The sequence below is a fragment of the Anthonomus grandis genome, chromosome 14, assembly GCF_022605725.1.
Source record: "Anthonomus grandis grandis chromosome 14, icAntGran1.3, whole genome shotgun sequence".
Taxonomy (NCBI): domain Eukaryota; kingdom Metazoa; phylum Arthropoda; class Insecta; order Coleoptera; family Curculionidae; genus Anthonomus; species Anthonomus grandis.
Genome location: NC_065559.1, coordinates 16,670,587 through 16,694,067, shown reverse-complemented (window position 1 = coordinate 16,694,067; position 23,481 = coordinate 16,670,587). Strand labels below are relative to the sequence as shown.

Here is a 23,481-nt window from a genome sequence, read left to right as displayed (position 1 = left end):
TTACCCCTTTGTTATTGTCTTTTATAAAAACATGATGTGGCCAAAAACATATAAACAATGTATGATTTAAAGGTGCCTAAATATTCACAATACTCTAGATTTTACAAATATAAGTAATGTAAAACGATTGGACAAAAATTATGGACTTGCCGTTTTATTTTCTGATCCCGAAAACTTATAAAAAACAAAGAAAAATTTAATCGGTTAACCTCTCGGCGATCGTAAACACACTAATGGCGCCAACGGTCGCGCACAGATTTTAGGCACTCCGTTGCAGAGAGCAGCACTGTTTTAGCGTTTCGGATAGCCCGCGAAATACAAAATATCATGGTGCGCACGATTACCCACCGCGCACCATTACCCAACTCTCCCTTACGCATTTTGTAACATCGTAGAATTGTAATACTTCGAAAAATAGCTTTGCAATTGCATTACCAGTATGTTGCCTATATGCTGGCACAAAATCTAGAAGGATACAATTTTTATTAATAAAATGGACGGTAATATCATAGTACCCTTTTATATTAAAAGAAGACCATCAATCGATGGTGAACGAGATTTTAAAATTGCACGTTTTCAAGAATGAGTTAATTGTTTGCTGCGCTACTGCAAATGTTTTTAATGTCAAAGATTTCATTTGATTCCGACCAGGCCACTTATAGCATCTTTAAAAAAGTTGAAAGGAAGATACTTCTGTGCTATATATTCCACAAGTAGTTTTTGAAATTTGTCTTGTTGGAAGTTTTCTGAACAACTAGTGGTCTGCAAAATAAACAAAACTCGAGTTAGTAAAATACAGCGCAAGGTGCAAGAATGTTTACGTTGTAATATCCCACTTTTAAATGAAAAAGTAAGTAATGTTTTTGAAATGCCTTGTATAAAAATGTATAGCATGTCTCATAATTTTGAATAGAATGTCTTAATGTGAATATAGATTTTTGTAAATATACTCATTACACAATTATATCATCAAACAAAAATTATGTTATATAATAAAAAAGCGGTTCTAAAGCAGAATTCGACAGTAGTTCTTATATTTAAAAAAGTTTTAGAATTGTTATTAGAAAGTTGTAATTTTTTCCGTTCAAGAGCCGTTTTTTATTTAATATTTTGAGATCTCGCCTATGTCGGTATTTATTAATAATTTATTAAACCTTTTTAATATAGAATAACTTTTAAAATCAAGAAACCTATATTAATAATAATAATAATAATAATAATAATAATAATAATAATAATAATAATAATAATAATAATAATAATAATAATAATAATAATAATAATAATAATAATAATAATAATAATAATAATAATAATAATAATAATAATAATAATAATAATAATAATAATAATAATAATAATAAACATTTTAAAACTATAAGGGTGGCTTAAAATGAATTGATTCGGATTTTGAAAAAAAAAGCTTTTTAAGGTGTTTTTGGGGATCAAGGAATCCAAATTAAGCATTTTTTTCTAGCATATTATTCTTAATTTGTTTTTTTAAGATTAATTTTGGGATAAAGTTAATTAAGGGATAAAGTTAGAGAAAAACAAAAGAAAGATTCATGATCCCGAAATCATATAAAACGATAACAAACTCGAGTTTTTATGATTAAATATGATCATTCAGATTAAAATTGATACTTTTTGTTCAATTAAAAGGAACTGATTGAACTGAGCAATTATTTATGAGTTGTTGAGTTATCAATTGTTGAGAGTTTGTTTTTTTTTCTAGCATGATTCCTTTGTGTTTTTTTTTAAGATTTTTCAAAAAAGGATGAAGTTGTAAAAAAACAATCGAAGGGTTCTGGTGCAGCACTTTTCGGACACCCTGTATAAATAAAATTCTAATAGGTAATTTATTTTTTTTTAATGCCAAGAATCTTTTGTATAATTATTTTTTTCTACACCCTATAGTTTCTGAGGAAGAGGTATGCATACGCCCCTTATAAAATGCCCACCCTGTACAATTATTTACTATTTAGTTTTAGCTCAAATCTAATTATTAATAATTTTTTACCTTCTTAAGCCAATTTGTAATTGTGCTACGCCTATTCGAACTGGCAGAGGCTTCTGCCTCAGAATTAGCTGGGCTGGATCTACCAAAAATATTTTCGTAGACTCTAGTGTGTTTAGCTTGTAAATGCCTCCTTAGTGAAGAAGTTCCTCAGTTTTCCATTTTTAAAACTGTATTTTTTACGACACGGTACATTTGCCTTGTTTGTCAGTATTTTTATTACTCTTAGGATCCTGCTCGATTATGAAATAATCCTTAATTTTATTCGTTTTATTAGATACACTTTTATTAGCGTTAACTCGTTTCGTAGGTTCGGTGTCATCAGATTCTGACACTTTTTCATTTACGATATATTCTGAGCCACTGGTTTAAAAAGGTTTAGACTCTATTTCTGACAAATCATTTCTTAAATCAGACATAATAATTCATTTGCGGTCGCTGTTTATCCTTGTAGGCTTGTACGACGCTGCTCTACTAATAGCACGAGCACATCGTCATCGAGTGCCTGCTTGCTGTGTGAATCCCCTTTTTAATCTCGGTGAATCCCCTATTTTAACGCTTCGATGTGCATTTCACAGATCACTATCAAGTAATATCAAGTAGTTTGATTTTACTCGATAATTGTAGCTCTCGATATCAAGTAGTTTAACTTTACTTGATATCAAGTTAAGTAGTTCAGTCCAAAAATCAAGTCAAGTCAAATATCAAATTTTTAAAAACTTGAGTTTTCAAATCAAGCCAAGTCTTTAAAAAAAATTCAAGCTATAGTTCACTTCAGCAATCAATTAGAATCTTTGATGTGCCGCGAATAGTCCGTATGCCGGTGTTGCTTGTATTGTCACATGACATGCATGTTTAAATCGCAAAATTTTACGTGGAGTCATAAAGTAATATTCTAAGCGATATTTAATCATTTCATTAAATAAATAAATGTTTTAAGCATTTTTTTAAGAATTTATACATTTGATTCGTAAAATTTGACTACATGCGCCCACGTACTATTTTGTTAGATGCCTGACCTCAGTCACAGCCACTTAAGCGTGAAAAGTTGCACAGGTCCGGCCTTAAAATTTATTTGTATTTAAGACTTTATTATTCGGGATTTTTGGGTTTAGTTTTATTAAGTTAAAAATTCAGGATAGTTGATAGCAAGATAATATTTAATTTAAATATAAGATTTCAGTACGTATACTAAAATAAGTGAGTTTAACCAAAAATTTTAATTTAATAAGTTTAGTTTTTAGCGCCATCAGTGGGGTGTTTATAACAAGTGATGAGAGAATAGGTGGTACGACTTACTTAGGCCCATTTACTCTGTGGATTAAGGCATTAAATATTTAGTTTTTGACACAAAAGGGTAAAATGTTTTGGTTTGTCTTCAAATTTTATATATTTCCTTTTTTTTGGGTATTGAGATTTATTTTTACTTGGTGGTGATTATTAATGAAGATTTTGGCTGCCATATTCAATGTCCTTTATTATTGTTTTTTTTTTATTAATACATATTATGATATAATATTATAATAATATACTCATGAAAACTTCTTTTGATAAAAAGTAATTATGTAGTCAGAAAAGTGGAAGTATATTTTTTAAAATAAACTTTTACATTAAAAATCATCTAGCTAACTATATTTTATGCGTTTAAAAGACACAAGTTTTACTTATAAAAAAAACACACTTTATATCCTGAATGTAATATTTATTAATTTGTTTGCCTCGTATTTAGTTATTATGCAGATTAGATAAAAATTAACAAAAATAAATGCTTATACTAAAAACTGAAAATCTTATACAAAACACTACATTTTAAGTATACTAGATCCTAAAACTACAGTGAGGATCCTAAATACTTTTATAAATTTAGCCACTCTTTTGAATCTAGCCCAAAAAGTTAATACAATTTTCTAAATTCTGTTTTTTTGCCATTGTTCTTTAGCTTTCTTCTATTAAGGAAGGAAACAGTTTCTCCGTTGCCGCTATGGATTCCAACTTTATCTCGCACATCAGGATACTTAAGTATTACATTATACAGTGTGGTGACTTTAACTGGAATAAATTCAATTAAAACTAATCAAAATTTATCTCGCAAAATTCCTGAGACCCGTCGATTTTTGTTTATTTTTTTTTCACATTTCAAGATTGTTTTTGTATTTTTTCACCTACAGGGGGGGAGTCCAAATTAACCCCAACTTTTTTTTTTTAAATGGAAAGCCACTTTTTTTAAACTCTCATTGAAAAGAGCCCTTTTTCTTGATTAAATTGCCCTATTTACTTTTGTGATTATCGAAAGGAGAAATACGAAAAAAAAATAAAAACCATTAAATTATTAAAAGTTGCGTTTAATGTATAAGATGTTCAAAATGAGCACCATTTACTTGTTGGCAAAGCCCAAGACGATAATAAAATTCGTTTCCGACATTTTCTAACACTTCTGGAGATATTTGTCGGATTTCTTGCCTAATACGTTCTTTGAGTTCGTCTAGGTTTCCTGGTTTGCTCATATAAATTTGACTTTTCAAATGTCCCCACAGAAAAAATCAAGTAGGGTGAGATCGGGAGAACGTGCCGGCCACTCGATTGCACCCCTTCTACCAATCCATCTGTTTGAAAAATTGTCATCTAAATACGGGCATAATGTGGGGGAGCACTATCTTGTTGCATCCAGATTCTTTCATCATACAAATCTGGATCGAACTGACTCGGATAAGAGGCACGTAAGACTGGAATTAGTTCATATTCAAGAAATTCTAGATATCTTTCCCCAGTTGAAGTATCATTGAAGAATATGGGCCCTATAACTTGCCTGCCAATTATGCCAGCCCAAACATTAGTTTTCTGGGGATATTGTGTATTAGTTTCCCTTACCCAGTGTGGGTTCTCGTCAGACCAGTACCGACAGTTCTGCTTATTAACATGGCCATTTAGGGTGAACGTAGCCTCATCAGAAAAAAGGATCCACTCCGAAGATATGCGATTTTCGTCAATGGCGTTCATCATTAATTCACAGAACTGAACTCTGCGATCTGGATCGTCTTCCAATAACTCTTGAACGGGTTGCATTTTATAAGGTCGTTTGTTTGAACTTTTTAAAATTTTTAGCACAGATTTATGATGAATAGAGTTTTCGCGAGCTACTCTTCTGGCTGCAGTTACCGGATTTTCTTCCATCGCTAACAATACATTTAATTGGGTGTTTTCACCGATTTTAGAAGACCTTTGTCTTGAAACATCCCTCACGTGCCCAACTTCTCGAAATCTGCTTTCGATTTTACTAACCGTACCTTGGTTAATAGGTGGCAAATCTGGATATTTCTGCCTGAATAAGTGAACAACCTCTAGCTGAGTACGACTTCTGTCCCCATAACCAATCATCATTAAGATGTCAATCTTGTGGGATTCAAATAAATAAGGCATTTTTTCAATATAAGTTAACTTATTTAACATATTACCATATTACCTTTTAACAACTGGTTGAAATTCACTTTAATGGTTTTTTTTTTTTTCGTATTTCTCCTTTAGATAATCACAAAAGTAAATAGGGCAATTTAATCAGGAAAAAGCTCTTTTCAATGAGAGTTTAAAAAAAGTGGCTTTCCATTAAAAAAAAAAAATTGGGTTAATTTGGACCCCCCCTGTAGGTGAAAAAATACAAAAACTATCTTGATATGTGAAAAAAATAAACAAAAATCGACGGGTCTCAGGAATTTTGCGAGGTAAAATTTGATTAGTTGTAACTGAATTTATTCCAGTTAAAGTCACCACACTGTATATACTTTATTGTGTCGTTGAAGGACAAACAGGCGCAGTAAGCTGAAAAAAACAAAACTTTAAACTTGTTTAATTAATAAAAATATGGTTTTCTTACTATGGCAAAAAAGGGACTTTTTCCCAGAGAATGGAAATCATACATCAATAATAAATGTATTATACCAAATTTCGGGTAAATAATATATGGATCTTTCTTCCTCCCAAATTCTTCCTCAGGTATCTCCGCAAGGTTGAGACTGAAAAATGTTTGTCCCTTACCGATAAGGTGTCTTTATGGTCAGAACCTCAATGTTTTTGTATTTAGAATGCACAGTGCACACCTTTCCTTAGCAATTTGGCAATATCCGAGTCAAGTCCCTTTGATTGTCCTGCATCTTTCCTTTTTATTCTGCCTTTAATCCTTTTTTTTACAGGCATATTATACTATAGGGAACCCCTGTAAAAAGCGTTGTTTCTTGCAAAGCACTACAATCATTTGTGAACTGAGGATCATTCCTTAGATTGTTATAGATATTTTGATAAATTTATTTGGCGTCTTTACTTAAACAATTACGTTTTAAAACTGCTTGATTTTCCTCTGTAGCTTCTACTTCCCTTGCTTCTTTTTGCTTCCTCAACACTAGAAAATGAACTATCAGAACTACGTAAGTCTAAATCACTGTCTAGATCACTGTTATTGTTTTCATCACAAATTTTATTGTCTTTCTTGTGCACCCACGGTCTCCATAAGCCCGCACAAATACTTTCCTCTTCATTTGCCAAATTTTTCTGCCTATTTTCCCAGGGTCGAAACATTTTAAGGTCTTTAGGTATAATACCAAAACAAATCCACAAACACAAATAAAAAAAACACACTTTCTCACAGTAAAAACTGCAAAAAATTTAGCCGAATACAGGCCAAATTCTAAATTCTTTACTTTCATAAACGTGTAAAAAGCATAACCGGCAAAACACATCAAATAGTAACCTCACATGACTCCCCTCCCAACTATTAAAGGTGGTAAACCCATCCTTAAAGATCTCTTTAAAAACACGTCGAAAGTAATACAAAAACAGCCCAAACATTTATTTCGGTATGGCCCCGTAATTCTCAAAATCAGTGGGATAGAGAGAGATACACAATCACTTGCACAGCCTAAAGTAGGAATCGCCAGAACGCAGGTGTTTTATCTTTGTTTAATAGACTGGCTAAAAAGAGGTGACAAGTCTGTGAGTGCTGGAGTGTTTAAAATATTTTGTAAGATGCTTGAATTTTAGTCCGCGGTCAATTTTTTGTTAGTTTTATTTTCTTTCTAAAAATTGACGTTTTCGAAAGAAAAACAAAAAATAGTATAAAACATGGGGTTTTACGTATATTTAAAAAGATTTCATAGATAAACAATATAAAATTTTGCCATTTAAACATGTATATCATGCGACAATAAATATGACATAGGCGCACGGACTAGTTGTTAGTGCGGCATCTGCGACACATCAAAGATTCTAATAGATCTCTGAACTGGACTTTACTTGTCTTGATCAATCTCTAGACTTAAATATGCTCGGTAGGAACGTTTTCGTAACATCCTATTTTTAAATAGAAATTTCTTCAATGGTTACTTCTTACTATTTGTTTATTACAGAATTTATTCCATTTGGCTGATACACACTGTAAAAATTTTACATGGAGTTGTTATATTTAAAGCCAAACAAATTATATGTTATTTGAAAATAATATGTTAGTTAGCTACTACTGTTTCTAACTATTGAACATAATATAAAGTACTTGAAACAATTATAGATGTATATAATATTTGACAATTATAAAACTATATATTGTATATGTGCATCCTACTGCCTGGCAAATTGGGTCAAAAATATACGAAAAAGTTGGTAATTATCATAGTAGAAGGGATACTAATACTAACAGGATCTAGATCAAAAGAGCAGTCAGCTGAAGCAAAGATACTGACATCATCTACGTTTACTAGAATCCTAAACATTAATGACTGGTAAAACATTACATTAGCAGTACGATATAGAATTAAAGTGAAATAGAACGGAAAAATTAAGGGGTGCCGAAACAATTATAAAATGATGTACATGTTTTGGTACCATTAAGAAATAAAATTTTTATTTATTTGAAATATGTTAATTTTGATCTAAATGTTTGTCTCCTTATCCCATTCTGTTGTCCATCGTTATTTATAAACGGGCAAAGTCCAATTACAATTCTGTTAAACTTTTAAATTCACAACTGTAATACATAATATAGGTAATAAAGAGAAATACAGAAAATCATGAAGATGGCTCTTATGGCGGATATTGATGGGAACCATATGTAGCATATCAAGTATATCTACATCATTGTAATTATCAAATATATTCAATTTATATGCAATTTGTTTTAAAAATTTGTATTCAACTAGTTGAAGAGCATCAATATGTACGTAGGAAGGAGACCAAACATAGGAAACATACTCCAGATTAGGATGGACCAGGGCACAGTAGAGTGTTTTCAAAGCGGCAATACTTGTGAAGACTTGAGTACATCTCCCAACAAAACCAAGCATCCAGAAAGCTTTATTGATAACACTATCTAAGTGATGAAACTGTAAGCTTGAATCGAAAGTAAAACTCAAATCTTTAAAAAGAGGAGCTCCTTCAAGGGCATAGTGACCGATCTTGTAGTCGAAATTAATAGTATTTTTAGAACGAGAAAAGGTAATTATTTTACATTTAGCTAGATTTATTTTCATACCATTTCCTTCACACCAAACTACCAAATTATTTAGATCATATTGTGATATGTCACAATCATCAGGGGATTGTATTATACAGCTCAATTTCAGATCATCGACAAACAACAAAAATAGGCAGCTAGTGAAGCATTTATCTATATCATTGATAAAAATATGAAAAAGAAGTGGCCAGAGATGAGAGCCTTGAGGCACTCTAGATGGGACCTGAATAGTTCTAGAAAGAAAATTGCCAATTTAAACAATTAGTCTACAATCAGATAGAGGGCTATTGATCCAGGAGAATAAAGGTTCATCAATACCAATCATTTTTAGTTTATACAACAAAATATTGTGAAGTATCTGGTCGAACGCCTTGGATAAATCTGTGTATATTGTATCCACTTGATATCCCTTCTCCAAGGCATCCAACAAAAAGTCCACCTAAGTAAGAAGGTTCAGCTCCATAGATTTGCGTAGTCTAAATCCGAACTGCTGATCAGTTAGTAGAGGTTCAAGAAGGGGTGATAATGTCACATGCTAAGCTTTAAAATACTTTGCGAACTGCACTGAGTATGACGGGACGATAGTTGGTAGCACTGGTTTTGTCGCCTGACTTATGAACAGGTTTTAGGAAACTCTCTTTCCAGTAGTCTGGGAACATTTCAGTCCGTCCAGTTCGAAGCGAGAGATTGAAGATGTGGTATAAATGTCTGGAGAGATTAATGCTAATTTTTTTTAGGAATAAAGTAGGCATACCGTCTGGTCCAGGACCCTTGTTAATATTTAAGAACGAGAGTTTAGTAAATATATCTGATATTCTAATGTAACGGTGAGGCATATGGGTATCAGATGCAGATAATTCATGAGTGGGGACGTTAACACTATGGTGTGACTACACTGTAGAGAAATAATCAGCAAACATATTAGCAATCTCCTCTCCAGCACAACTTGTCTTGTCCAAATATCTTAGGGTATTTGGAAAAGAGCTATTTTTCCTTTTATGATTAACAAATTACCAAAATTTCTTTATGTTAGAGCCAATAGCTGCTTCAGTGCAGTAATTATACTGTGTGTAACATTTGTGTGTCAGAGTGTGTCCTTGCATAGCTGTGTAAATCTAGAACACTCTTGATAGTCTGTAGTTGATCGTCTTTGTTTATATTTTTTGTGCATTTTTTTCTTTTCGGTAATACAATTTTTCAACAAGTTCAATTGAAAACCACACTAAGAATTTTCTAGCCGAGTATTTCTTTAGAGGTACAAATTTATCAATTGCCATAAAGATAATTTCATAAAAAATATTTAGCATTGCGGAGAGGCTTATTCAAAAGAAAAAAATCCTAGTCAAACTGATCCCAAAACATTGCAATCTCTTAAAAATTGGCAAATTTAAAATCCCTGTAGAATCCATTAAATCCGACACCCTCTTCGACCTCCACGAGGTAACTATTTAACAACTGGAGAAACAAAGAAGAGTCTGCTTGTTTAACATCTGTTGAGGGGTCTTGTGTCAACACCAAATCGAGAAGGCGTCTGTCTGAGATTAGGTATAAGTTAAGTTAAAATAAGTTATGGAAATTACATGTATTTGACATCATGTATTTGTAACTATGAACTAGGCCTATTAAATAAATAAATAAAAGCCATCCAAATAAAGCCCTATGGTGTGAAGCGTGTGTCATCGTCTAATGTTTTGTGTTTTCTAAAATTACTTTTCATCTTCTTTTAATTTTTTTCAGGTTTGGTGTCATTGGAGTATTAAGAAGAACGGTTTAGAGTAAATAACAGATTATAATATACAAAATAATAAAAAAAAGAAAAGGGATGATCGCTTCGATTACGTTGAACATATTTAACTGTATACTATTATATACTGCTAAGCATTTTTAGTTATCAATTTTTTTCTAACTTTTTTATTTCAGAAAAATGATAACTCATGACTTTTTCTAATAGTTAATATGGATAAAAAAACTTTAACCGTAACCTATCACGCCCTTACTCTATACCTACATCAGATACCAGATATACGCGTTTGAACCAAAAACTCGGCATATTTAATTCAATAAATACAATTTTAGATGGAGTTGTTATATCAAAAGCCAAACAAATTATGCGTTATTCAAAAACAATATTTTAGTCAGCTACTGCTGTCGCTAGCAATCAAACATAAATAATTATTGACACAGGTTAATTATAGGTGTGTATAGTATTTGACAATTATAAAAATATATACGTATGCTGATTCTACTATCTGGTAAATTGGATCAAAAATATATCAGAAACTTGATAATTACCAAAGTAGTAAGGGTACAAATACTAACAGAATGTAGGTCAAAAGGGCAGTCAGCTGAAGCAAAGATATTGACATCATCCACGTTTAGAAGAATACTAAACATTAATGGCTGGTTAAATATTACATTAGGGAATTTAAATAAAGTAGAAAAGGAAGATTAAGAGGTGCAGAAGCAAATATATGCGTATATGTTTTATTACCATTTAGAGGCACTTTTTTAAGTTATTTCACATATGTAATATTGATCTAAATATTTTAAAGAAGAATTTCTCGCCTCCTCTATACAAGTGAGTTTGCGAAACCTATATAACGCGGTTTTTAAAACATTACATAACCAGTAAAGATTGTGTATCAACAGAAACCTTAATATATTTAGTGCTCCTGACTAAGGTTAGGCTACTTACTTTGAAGATAGAACTCGTTATCCAGCCAAAAAACGAGCATGCAACATACCAACAATTTCAAACATGTTTTCGCACAAATGATAAGTTTTTTTCAACATAAAAATCACACCATAACCCGTAGATATTAAATTTATATATGATATTTTATGCGAAACAGATATTTAGGCAGTAATATTGAAAACAGAGTCCTGAGAAAACCGGAAAACGCGACTGTATATAGTTCCCAATAAAAATTAATTGGGGTGGTTCTGATGGGGTTCCTTCGCGTTAGGCATAATGCTGTGACGGCGATCGTGATCCAAGTTGCACGTCGGGGTCATCTGGACGACCAGATTTTTGCGCGCCCCATGACCTATAAAGTCGATGGTCAGTGCCTGATGGCCCAGATGAAATGATCCATAATGGTCCCATCAGTGCGTCGTGAGGGCCACTTCGCGACGTAACTAAGTCTCGGCGACATCAGGATCGCGGGCGTGGATGCAAATGAGAAAAGGGCCGACGATACCAGCGGTGTGAGAGAGGGATCGATAGACGGCGCTGCTCATGCGGTCCATTCGCACAGCATCCCGGTTTTCGTTACGAGGCGTGCGAATCAGCGGGCGCAGTGGGTAGGATGTCAGAAAGTGCAAGTCGTAAATCAAAAGTTAAATCTTTAAAAAAAATATTGACTATCTAAAAACAAAGGTAAAATTAAGTCAAAGTCAAAAAGTGCTTTATTGCTTAAAAAAAATACACATTTTTGTTAACAAAGCATGATATACATATGCACTGATACTCACAATATAGCTGAACAAGACGACTGAAAATAATTATACCTCAATAAAGTAGTAAAATATAAATTATAAAATATACAAACTAATGGTAAAACATATGATTTAAGTTATAAAGCCAATTATGAAATAGTAAAACAAAATAAAATATCAAAATCTGGTAAAACTTAAGGTATAAAAAATAAAAAGTACTAAAAGTAATAGGTATATCATAAACTATAAACCGAATTAGAAAACATATAAATAAAACTTTAGCCTTATTCAAAACAAGAAAGGAACCCAAAAAACTACACAATATCATCCATCAGGACGTTTCGGTAGAACTCTTCCAAGTTATAATAAGGTTTGCTTAAAAGTGACTTCTTCAGCAATCCTCCAAAAGTCCTTAATGAATTATACTCTATTTCAGAAGTGTATAGAGCAATAAACTGGGGAATTCCGTTCTGTTTGGCTACATTTCGTGGTAGTTCATAGGCGCAGGTACTTATATTTATGAATTTAATTTTCACGGATTAAATGCCTTTATTTTGAAAGAGATTAAATACTAAATAAATACTTTTAATCCTTTTGTATAGGTACCTATCTTTTAACGCTTTGTAACATGCAAAAATGGGGTCAGGTAATATATACAGACTATAAATACTTTTAAATCATATTTTAAACGTTAGTAGTCACTGCTACGCTGTAGTGTAATCACAATATTATTATCCCAATATTTAAAAAATGGAGGTATTCAGTCCAACGAAAAGATGTACTAAAAATTCTCCACTATCGCTGAGTGAAAAAGTTATTATTTTAAATGTACATGATTGCATAAAACACGATTACCCTAGTTTTACTGTGCAAGAAATTGTTGAAAAATGTTCTCGAATGAGTGGAATTGGAAAGTCCACCATTTTCAAATTGTTGCGGGAAAGAAAAGTAGCAGGTCAAGTGGAATCTCCCAAGCAAAAGCCAGGACGACCTACAAAAGTCCTTGATGAAAATGCTAAATGTATAATTCGAAGAAAAGTTCACTCTTTTTATTTTAAAAAGGAAATACCCACCCTAGACAAAATTTTAATGGAGCTTGGCCGAGATGACAGTATTCCGTTGATAAGTAGAAAACTTTTATGGAAAACTTTAAAAAATATGGATTTTGCCTGGGAAAAGCATAACCGCAAAGCACTTTTACTGGAGAGCGACGAAATTGTTTGTTGGAGACGACAATACTTGAGAAGTATCAAGCAGTACCGCAGGGAGCAAAAGAAAGTTTTTTATCTTGATGAGACGTGGATTAACGAAGGTTATATAGTCCAAAAAATGTAGCAAGACAAAAATATAACCAGTGCTCGCCAAGCTTTCATAGAAGGCCTGTCTACGGGTATTAAAGTACCTTCGGGAAAAGGAAAAAGACTTATAATCACACATATTGGAAGCGAAGAGGGATTTTTAAAAGAAGGTCTGCTAACCTTTGAGTCGACTCGCACAGGAGATTACCATGAAGACATGAACTCAGACGTTTTCGAGGACTATTTTGGTGAAATGATAAAATTTCTTCCGGCTAATTCGGTGGTGGTTATGGATAACGCAAGCTATCATTCACGGCGAATAGAGAAGACGCCAACTTCAAGTTGGAGAATGCAAGAAATTATCGATTGGCTGACTGCAAAAGGTATTGCGTTTGAAGCAAATTTGATAAAAAAAGAACTGCTGGCAATAGCAAACTTACACAAAACTCGTTTCATGAAATACGCCGTGGAAGATATAGCCGAAAAATATAATATAACTGTACTGCGCTTACCGCCATATCATTGCGAACTAAATCCTATAGAACTGATATGGGCGCAGGTAAAAGGATTTGTAGCAAGACAAAACACGACTTTTAAAATGAAAGATGTTAAGCTACTGTTTGATCAAGCCATTACGGAAGCGACACCAGAGAATTGGCGAAAAGCAGTCCAGCATGTAATTAAGCAAGAGGACAAAATGTGGGATCTTGACAACCTCATCGATTAGACAGTCGATCCTTTAATTATAATGTCAAGAGGTGATGACAGTTCGTCAGATGACGAAGAAGAGTATAATCTATTATAATTTAAAATTGTTATACACTGTTCAAAAAGTGCCAGATCCAAAAGTGACATTTTCAACTGTTTTACTCTACATATTATGTTCAATAAATTTGTGAAAAAAATATATTATTCCATTTAAACAAAAGTAACTTTCTAAAATAAAATAGCATTTAAGTACATTAATTATAAGGTAAAAAACAAGTCCCAGTTGCACGCCTTTGGCGAACCGTTTTCAATGTTTATCAGTGGGTAACAATGGGCAAAACTCATAAATTGACCCAAAACCGGGTGGCACTACCTGCAATCAACGAAAAGAAAGAATTTTACATTGAAACTAATACCCAACTAAGGTAGTAGCATAAAATATTGGTGGATCACCAGGTACCACTTTTGCATACCTAATGAGGTTTTATTGCTCTACACACTTCTGAAATAGAGTATAGTTGCTTTTAAACTAATAGACAAAGCTGCTGAGTGTCGATCTTGATTTGTCTGGTTATTCTATGATGATATTGAGTTGGGCGGCTCGACGGCTCACCGGCCGGCCTTGTGTGATTATTTTGTTTTTAGCATGACTTACATATCATAATATTGTCATGTGATAAAGCCCGCAATTTTTTTCGTAAACATTGGCCTAAGGGGAGTAGTTTACTTTTTTTAGCGTTGTTAATTTTTGAAACAAAACAAAAATGTCTAGTCTAAAACAAAAATGTCTAGTCTAAACCCCTATAAACTGTTTATCTATGGTCTAGTCTTACGCGTTTTACGGGTGGCGATAAATGTTATTATTTAAATTGCGACAACCTTAGGCGGAAATGCAGTTTGAAAATGTTTAAGTTTCCCATTAAAAGACCAAATATTTGTCACGATTGGGTTTTTAACTGTGGTAAGTTCATCAAAACAAACTTATTAGTTTCCTATAAATATTTAAGTTTATAGATTATATTATAACTTTTTATAGATTTTTGTTTTCGTTTTTTGCTTTTATAAATTCGCTAATATTGATATTTTTTTAACTGATGGTAAATTGTTTTTGAGGTTAGAAAATGTTAATTAGGCAATCCAGGGACGTGTTCAATAATTATGGTCACAGATTTAACCAGAGAATTCTCTGGTTAAATATGTGTTAAAGTAATTGGGGGGGGGGGGGGGGGGGGGAACAACAGCACACTATTTGGAACTAATTTATATTATTTATCAGGCTATACTTTAATTGAAAGGCCCTTATAATATACATAGGTATGTCTTTATGTTGCCGTTTACATTTTTTTCCCAAAAAAAAGGTTTTTACTAATTAAAAAAAGTTTTTACACCTGGCCCAAATGACCCAATAAGTTAAATGTTATTGTAATTGGTTACTGGTTAGTGAAAAAAAAGTGGTTGCTTTTTGTAGATATTTTATTTAGGGTTAATCCCCTATATAATTTATTTTTTATCATTAGGAATTATTATTATTTTTAAGAACTTCCATAAGGTCGGGTACCACCCCAATGGCAGGGGGTTAAAGAAAAAACGGCATAATTTTCATTAAAAAGTTGTACTCTTCAATAACTAATTAGACGTGTCTTAACGATTTTTTAAAAAATCTTCAGCTTTTAAAATATTCGTATTTTTGGCCACCGTGTAAAAAAAATGTAAAGGTAAAAGATGTAGGGAGTGACATATTTCTTTTATAGTCTTTATTACATATAGTTTTAGATATACAGTGTGGCCCAAATTGGGTGTACATGTATGGGTATCTTGGAAACTATAAGAGATGAAAAGTTGGTTAAATGGGGAAAGTTGTAGGGCGTTTAGTTACCAATTATGTGTAGCTTTCAGAACGATTTTATCTTTTTTCGATACTGAAATATTTGGAAAAAATCAAAAAGTTGCATTTTTGAAAAAGGGCTGTATTTTTTTTATTTCAACGTATTTTTAAAATCTGTAAAAACATTATTAGGACAACTTTTTAAGGACAACGCATACCTGAATTCAGTTTTTGTTTTCGACGTTTCGGTTCTGAGATTCCATCCTCAACTTCTTTTTTTCTTATGGCGGCCATTTTGTTTTTTTGCTAAATTAAAAAGATATTTTTGTCCCTTTAAAATGATGTATAACACTTCATGAAAATATTTCATTCTTATGTCAAAAAGTTACAAAGTTCATTTTTCGCGGAGTTGGTCGTGAATGCGGAGGCCATTACTACGGAGGCAATTTGTCGTATAAACAATTATTATTGTTAAATGATTAAGGGTCATTTACTGACAATTCTGCAAAATTTTATTTATTTGATTTAACTTTTTATCTTGTTTAGTAGTTCTGATCTTGTTCATTTCTTGTTCTTGTTAGTGTTAAATAGTTTTTTCGTATCTAGTTGTTTTCGTTTGTATTTAGTCAGTTTTGTTTAAAATTGTAATTTCTAAAAATCGTCATGCGATATACCAGTGAAGAAAAATTTGACATATTGGAATGTTATATTACATGTAATAGGAATGGAAAACTTGCAATCGCCACATATTTGGAACTGTATCCTGAGAGACAACTGCCAGGTCCAAGACTATTCGCTAGGCTTGTCCTTAGAACATTGAAAGGCTAGAATTAGTAAACAACAACTTTGTTTGAGTCCAACATGTGCACAGGGGCAAGAGAGGTGTTTTGTTTACAAACATATTTGCCGATTCTCTGTTGTCAAGTCGACGCAAATTTCCAACGGAGGAAATTTTTAGCTATATTTTAACAACCATTATAACGTTAATTTAACTTATTTGTGTTGTATTTTATAGGAAAATTTAAAATAAAAAGTATAAATACTACAATTAACCTATTTTAGCAATAAATATAATATCCTTAAGCAAAAAATAAACAAAATTATTAACATTCTTATCCCTAAAACTGCTTCTAAAAAATTTGAAGCGACAACACCGGAGCTTTAGCGCCTGAGCCATACGCGTAGTGTCATCTGTCAAACGGCTTTTTGTTTATTTTGGGGATTCGTGTATTTTCTTTAATTTTTTGGTTTCAAAAGGAAAAAGGCCACATTTTAGTGTTTTTTTAAATTGCTAGGATGGCAAAAACTTGTGTCGTTTGTGCCGCATCATGATAAAAAGGTAATTCAAGCCGATCCTCTCACAAGTAAGAACCGATACTTTCATAACATCACATCATGGGGTAACCATCATCATAAACGTAGAATAGGGGATCTTATAGATATAAACCTAATAAAAACTTGAATGTGAAAGTGTGCGTAAAATACCAAAATATTTATATTTTTAAATCTAAATATTTTTTTGAACATATTCATCTATCAATAGGCTATAAAAAATATAAAACTAGAATTTTGTCCCTGGTTTTATTACAGGATTTTATGTTTTTTTTGTTGTTTTGGCAGAAAGAAGGCATAATACCCATGTACCTATCTATATATAGTTATGTTTTTTTAATATAGACATTAGGTAAATAGATGAAATTACTAATTTTTATTGCCTTTAAAGAATTTTGAAATTTATTTAGATATTGATATCTATGTATAAAGTTAATTTTGTCTTTACCTAAAATTTGGTCGATAATTTTTTTTTTTGTTTTACCATATTGCAACTTACAATAATATATATAGTAATTGGCACCGCATACTAATTTATTACTGTAATTTTTTTGCTTTTTGATTAAATATCAAATACTTATTATAGATTGCCTAATATATGCCCAAAGGGAACAATGGATTTCATTAATGGAAATCAACACAATTAAAAAGAACATATTTGTTTGTTCAGATCACATCCTTAGAAGTGATTTCTTATATAAGGGAGATAATATTATCAGTAGCCAGACTTTATTAAAAAAATCAGCTCTACCTTAAAGGTAATTTTTTTTTTAATATATTTTCCTAGTATAAAAAAATCGTCACAAAAAGTATTAGTGTTACTCATATAAGCTTTATTTATACATAATACTTATTAAATTAGGTATGTGTGTAAAATTTTTATATTTTATATTTTTTTACTAGGATTTCTGATGCACTGGTTAAAAACACAGCAGCCGATAATTCAGTTAATTTACCAAGTGATTTACCCTTCAAAGCTGCAGGGGTAGTTTTCTTGAAGAGTGCAAAAACTTCTTTAGATTCCAAAATGGTATATAGTACAAATAGTGAAGCTAATATACACAAGTATGGATAATTAAAATAGATTAATATTCTTGATACACCAAATTTTGTATAATTACAGATCTGATCATTCATCAACAATAACTGCATCTGAGATTAATTGTTACTGTCTAGGTCTAGGTCAACAATTACTATTTCTCATCCAAGCCGTTTTTGTTTAACTGCTACACATTCCCTGACTCTGCCAAGGAAAAGGTAAAAATACACTCAAAATAGACTACTAGTTTTATGCCATGTATCATCCTATTCTATATATCTTATTTAAAAGTGATATAGTATTTTATTGTGTTATATTTGTTTAATTAAATGGAATTAATCAAATGTATGATATTACAAAGATTCTTTATAATAACATACATTTTATTGATCAATTGGATTATCATAATACATTTTTTAATTTTTTTCTTTTTAATTTTGGTAATACTATATTTTTATGTATATTATTCCAGGGTAAAATTAAAATGATGGACCTAAGCACTGATGATTCCACCGTTTCAAAAGCTAAATCACTTGTCACCAAATTATGGAAAAAAAAGAACAAAAAATTAAAATTCGACGATTGCAACAAATTTGCGCCAAAGAAATTGAATTAGATGTCTCAAGTCATTATTAAAATACTTAAGAAATAATAACATGATTTTCGAAAAAGCCCAACATACTACATATTTTATTTGACTTGTAAAAGTACTTGTTTGTATATTACTACTAATAAACTATCAAATCTAATCTATTGTACATAGTCTTTATTCTTAGGTAAGCTTTGTTTTTTAATATAAATTAATATGATATAATAATTGGTATTAGGTATTATATAGGTCACTGTTAAATGTCTCAAAACCATTGTACAGGCTAAATACTCATAATAAAAATCTTATAACCTATAAAGAACCTGCAACTCCTTCACAATTTGAACATCCTTGTAGTTTTAACTCTTTCCGCTGGAGCAATACTGTCCCTTTGAAAAAGTCAGCACCATAGAAGTATATATTATGTGATATAAAGTAAGTGATGTATAACTGAGTTTTGTTCAATATAACAATAACAATGAAATTTTGCAAAATGTTAAAAATGTATGTCTTAAAACATGATTTATTAAGAAATCTATAATATTATATTAATTAATTTCCATAAAAATGCTTTGACAAAAATACTGCCTTTTATTAGGACTTTCTTCTAACGAAGTCCGTTAAAAAAATACATAAATAGCTCATAAATGGTAATATTACTTATACTCAAACTCTATAATAATTAATAAAAATTTAACAGGTAAATATTTGTTGACGACGTCACTGGTAGAGAGTGCTTGTATCGGTGGCATAAACAATGGGTTCGAGCGGCGTTGCGATGGCATTACCGTTTTCTCGTTTCTTCGTACTTTATTTTCATTTATTTATCGTATATTGACTTCGATATAGAGTATCTTATCAAATTTATTTAAAAAAAATGCTTGATATTTTATTAAAGGAGAGCAATAGTATTGTTTTGAGCCTTCGGAAACAACTGAAAATTTTTATGATATTATAAAGTGATTTTTGCCATTTCTCTATAAGCATTTGGCATCATTGTATCAGAGATGTTGCAAGCAAACAAACCTGCCCATAGTTCCACGGCATGCTACTTCTAGCCTTTCAATGTTCTAAGGGCTTGTCATAAACCTTAGAACTCATGGAAGTTTTGAAATATCAACGCCAAAAAATTATCAAAGGGACAATGAAGCTCGCGATGAAAACATTTTAGACCATTTTAATGCGAACCCGAAAACATCGATTTGAAAAGCTCCAACTGATATGAATATACCAAGGACTACCATTCAAATAGTCCTTAAAAAAATATCGTTCATAAAAGCCTAGTTTTGTTCAAGGATACCGACTATCCAAGACGATTAGAATTTTTAAATTGGTTTTTAAGGCAATGTCAAGAAATACCTAATTTCAGCAGGAAAATTGTTTGGACCGACGAGACGTTTTTTAGCAAATGCGGAGTATTCAACAAACATAATCGTCATTTTTGGGCTGCTGAGAATCCTCATGAAGTGGCTGAACGTAGGCTACAAGTAAGATTTGGATTTAATGTATGGTGTGGCATGTACGGTAACTTAATTACCCACTCCACAAAATTATTTTCAAGTAAACTGCTATATATTTCAAGTAAACTGTTATGTTTTTAGATAATCACCTTATTGGGCCCTTTATTTATAACCAAACACTGACAAGTCAAAGATATTTAAATCTTTTGGAAGAGCAGATATTACCTAGAACCTTCTACCGTGAGAGCTATAATAACTGTAGAACAAATACGAAGTGATGTGTGGTTTCAACAGGCTCGGGTGTCCCGCATATAATACTCGGGACGTTCAAAACTTGTTAACGCAAGCATTTAACAATAAACTTATCGCGAACCGCGGTGCTGTAAATTGGCTAAGACTCCAGATATTACACCCCTGGATTTTTATCTTTGGGGATATGTTACAAATAAAGTTTACGAGTTTAAACCTCTTGCGACTCGCGAACAACTAGAGGACAGGATTCAGAATGTCTTAAATAATATAAATAAAAACACCCTGCGCAAGGTAATTAGAAGTGTTTTAAATAAATGTGAAAAATGTTTAAACAAAAATGGCCGTCATTTTAAATAGTTTCATTTAATATTATTGTTAAAGTCCAGTGCAACGATATATTATTGGAATGGTCACCCGTCAAAACACCAGCATTCCACCTGCCAAACAATGAAACAATGTCATCCACTTTCTATTTACATTGTTTGAGAAGTAAAATGCTGGTGTTTCGACGGGTGACCACCATTCTAATATATCGTTGCACTGGACTTTACATGTAGTTCATTATTTTATTTAGAAATTACGTAAAAGTATAAGTTAGCAAATTAGTAAGTTAATAATAATTGTGTGTACGACAAAATGCCAATAAAAACCATGGCCAACTCAGCGAAAAATAAACTATTTAATTTTTTGACGTAAACATAAAATATTTTCATAAAGTGCTATACATCATTTTAAAGGGACAAAAAAGATCTTTTTAATTTAGCAAAAAAACAAAATGACCGCCATAAGAAAAAAAGAAGTTGAGGATGGAATCTCGAAACGTCGAAAACAAAAACTGAATTCAGGTATGCGTTGTCCTTAAAAAGTTGTCCTAATAACGTTTTTGCAGATTTTAAAAATACGTTGAAATAAAAAAAATACAGCACTTTTTCAAAAATGCAACTTTTTGATTTTTTGCAAATATTTCAAAATTGGAAAAAGATAAAATCGTTCTGAAAGCGGCACTTAATTGGTAACTAAATGCCCTACAACTTTCCCCATTTAACCAATTTTCTATGTCTTATAGTTTCCAAGATACCCATACATGTACACCCAATTTGGGCCACACTGTATACAAAGTATTATAAAAAGTTAAAAAAAAAAGAAAAAAAATATTTAAATTGGACAGCCTTGTATTATATTCTTATTATAGGTTAGGTACAAATTTTATTTTACAATTTTTTTTATACAAGGTGGTCCAAAAAAGTTAAATCAGATAAATAAATATAAAAAAATAAATCTGTACCATGTAACTAATGGTTAATTAAACTGCTCCTTAAACAAGCATTTTTTATAATTTTTAATCTTTTTAAAATATAGTTTTTGGTCGATTGATAATTTTATTTTAGGGTTGCCTTCCTTTTAATAATGAAAGTGGTTTATTACAAATAATTTTAAATAAAAGTTTAGTTAGAGACAAAACTAATATAAATTGATTAATTAAACATCAAACTCTTTCTTTCAAAAAAAAATTAAATCAATTTGAAGCAAAATTCTGACGTACTTGGCAGATGTCAAAAAAAGATACACCAACAATTTTTTTTTTGACGAGGTTACAGAAGGTGTTACGTGTTACAAGTGGCAGTAAGTGTCGAAAATAGCCTGCAAAAATATTATGGTAATTAACCTAAAATTTTCAACTTTTTTTTTATGTGATGACTCTTAAGAATTTTAGAATGAAGTAACCTGGTATTCTTCTAAATGCAACGATATGTAGGTACATACATACTTTATTTTATCAATTTTGCTAACAGTTAAAAAATATCTGAAGTGATGTAGAGAAACTTTTTATTTGCAGTTTTATTTGAAAGATCATACTTCTTGCTTTGTTTAGATCTATTTTTTTTTTAGGAAATTCACAACTAGTCGGTCTAACCGAAGACTTATTAAAAAACAAGCATATTTGCGCAAATCATTTTACTGACCATGACTTTAAAACTTTAAAAAAACATAGGTTAAAAGATAATGCGGTCCCTGTCCATTATAAGTCTTTATTAAATAATGATGGCACTTTACACGTTTTGACTCCTAAAAAGACTTATGCTAACGCAAGGAATTATGATGGACCGACAATAACATCAAATAGTCAATGCGCTACTCCGTGCAACTCCCCCAATATTTGAACATGAGGAATCTGATTTTATAGATGAAAATATCGACCTTCCATCTAGTAAAACTTCTCCCATTACCTTGAAGCTTAAAAAAAATATCATGTCAAAAGAGAGAAATTTATAATATGCGGCGAAAATTGAGACGTTCACAAGAAAAAGTACGCCAGTCAAAATTCACAGTTTTTACTATTTTACCTTTTTTATCATTTTTATCTGTTACTGCCAAAACATTTGTAGCTATGCAAATAAGAGATAGAGTCCATAAAATGAGAGAATATGCCGGTGACGTAAAATGCGCACAAACTTAAATTTAAACCAAAAAATCAATAAAGGGGAGGCCCCATATTTCCCTGATTAGGTTTACTTGACCGTGAATACATGCATCTCTCTCTTTCACATCTGCTAGAATTCTACGCTTTTACGCTTAACGATAGCCAGCTTAGATGTGCGAAGTCTGACGTCACCGGCATATTCTCTCATTTTATGGACTCTAAACGACGCATTTTATATTCTTAATCCAAAAAACAGTTGGCAATATCTCTATACTATAAATCGCCATCTTGTTATAAATTTTTGAGAAAAAAAGGCGTCATATTACCATCTAAGTCAACCATTCAAAAATGTATTGAACCAAATACATTCAAGACTGGAGTTGATGACAATATAAAAACCTGTCTTAAACTAAAATGCGATGGCATGGATAAAAAAGAAAAAAAATGTCTGGTGGCTTTTGATGAAATGTCAATTAAAATAAATGCCTCGAATATAATAAAAAACTTGACGTTGTTGAAGGTTTCGAAGACTTAGGTCCTTTGGGTCGTCAGCCAAAAGAGGGTTCACATGTTTTAGTTTTTTCAATTCGAGGTATATATTCATCTTG

The 23,481-nt window shown here is 31.5% G+C and overlaps 1 protein-coding gene and 1 long non-coding RNA gene across 2 annotated transcripts in view; one reads left to right on the top strand and one right to left on the bottom strand.

Annotated features, from left to right (window-relative positions):
* The window catches only part of LOC126744387 (protein PALS1), a 463,284-nt gene extending 451,673 nt beyond the window's left edge, over positions 1-11,611 (bottom strand). The window contains exon 1 of the mRNA XM_050451770.1: positions 11,206-11,611. The gene's annotated coding sequence lies outside the window, so the exon portion shown is untranslated. The remainder of the gene's footprint in view (positions 1-11,205) is intronic.
* A 5,189-nt stretch (positions 11,612-16,800) lies between these two features.
* LOC126744396 (uncharacterized) lies at positions 16,801-18,611 on the top strand. The gene is made up of 3 exons (XR_007663145.1): positions 16,801-17,143; positions 17,698-17,869; positions 18,015-18,611. It is a non-coding gene; the product is annotated as an uncharacterized LOC126744396 (long non-coding RNA).
* Positions 18,612-23,481: the final 4,870 nt, after the last annotated feature.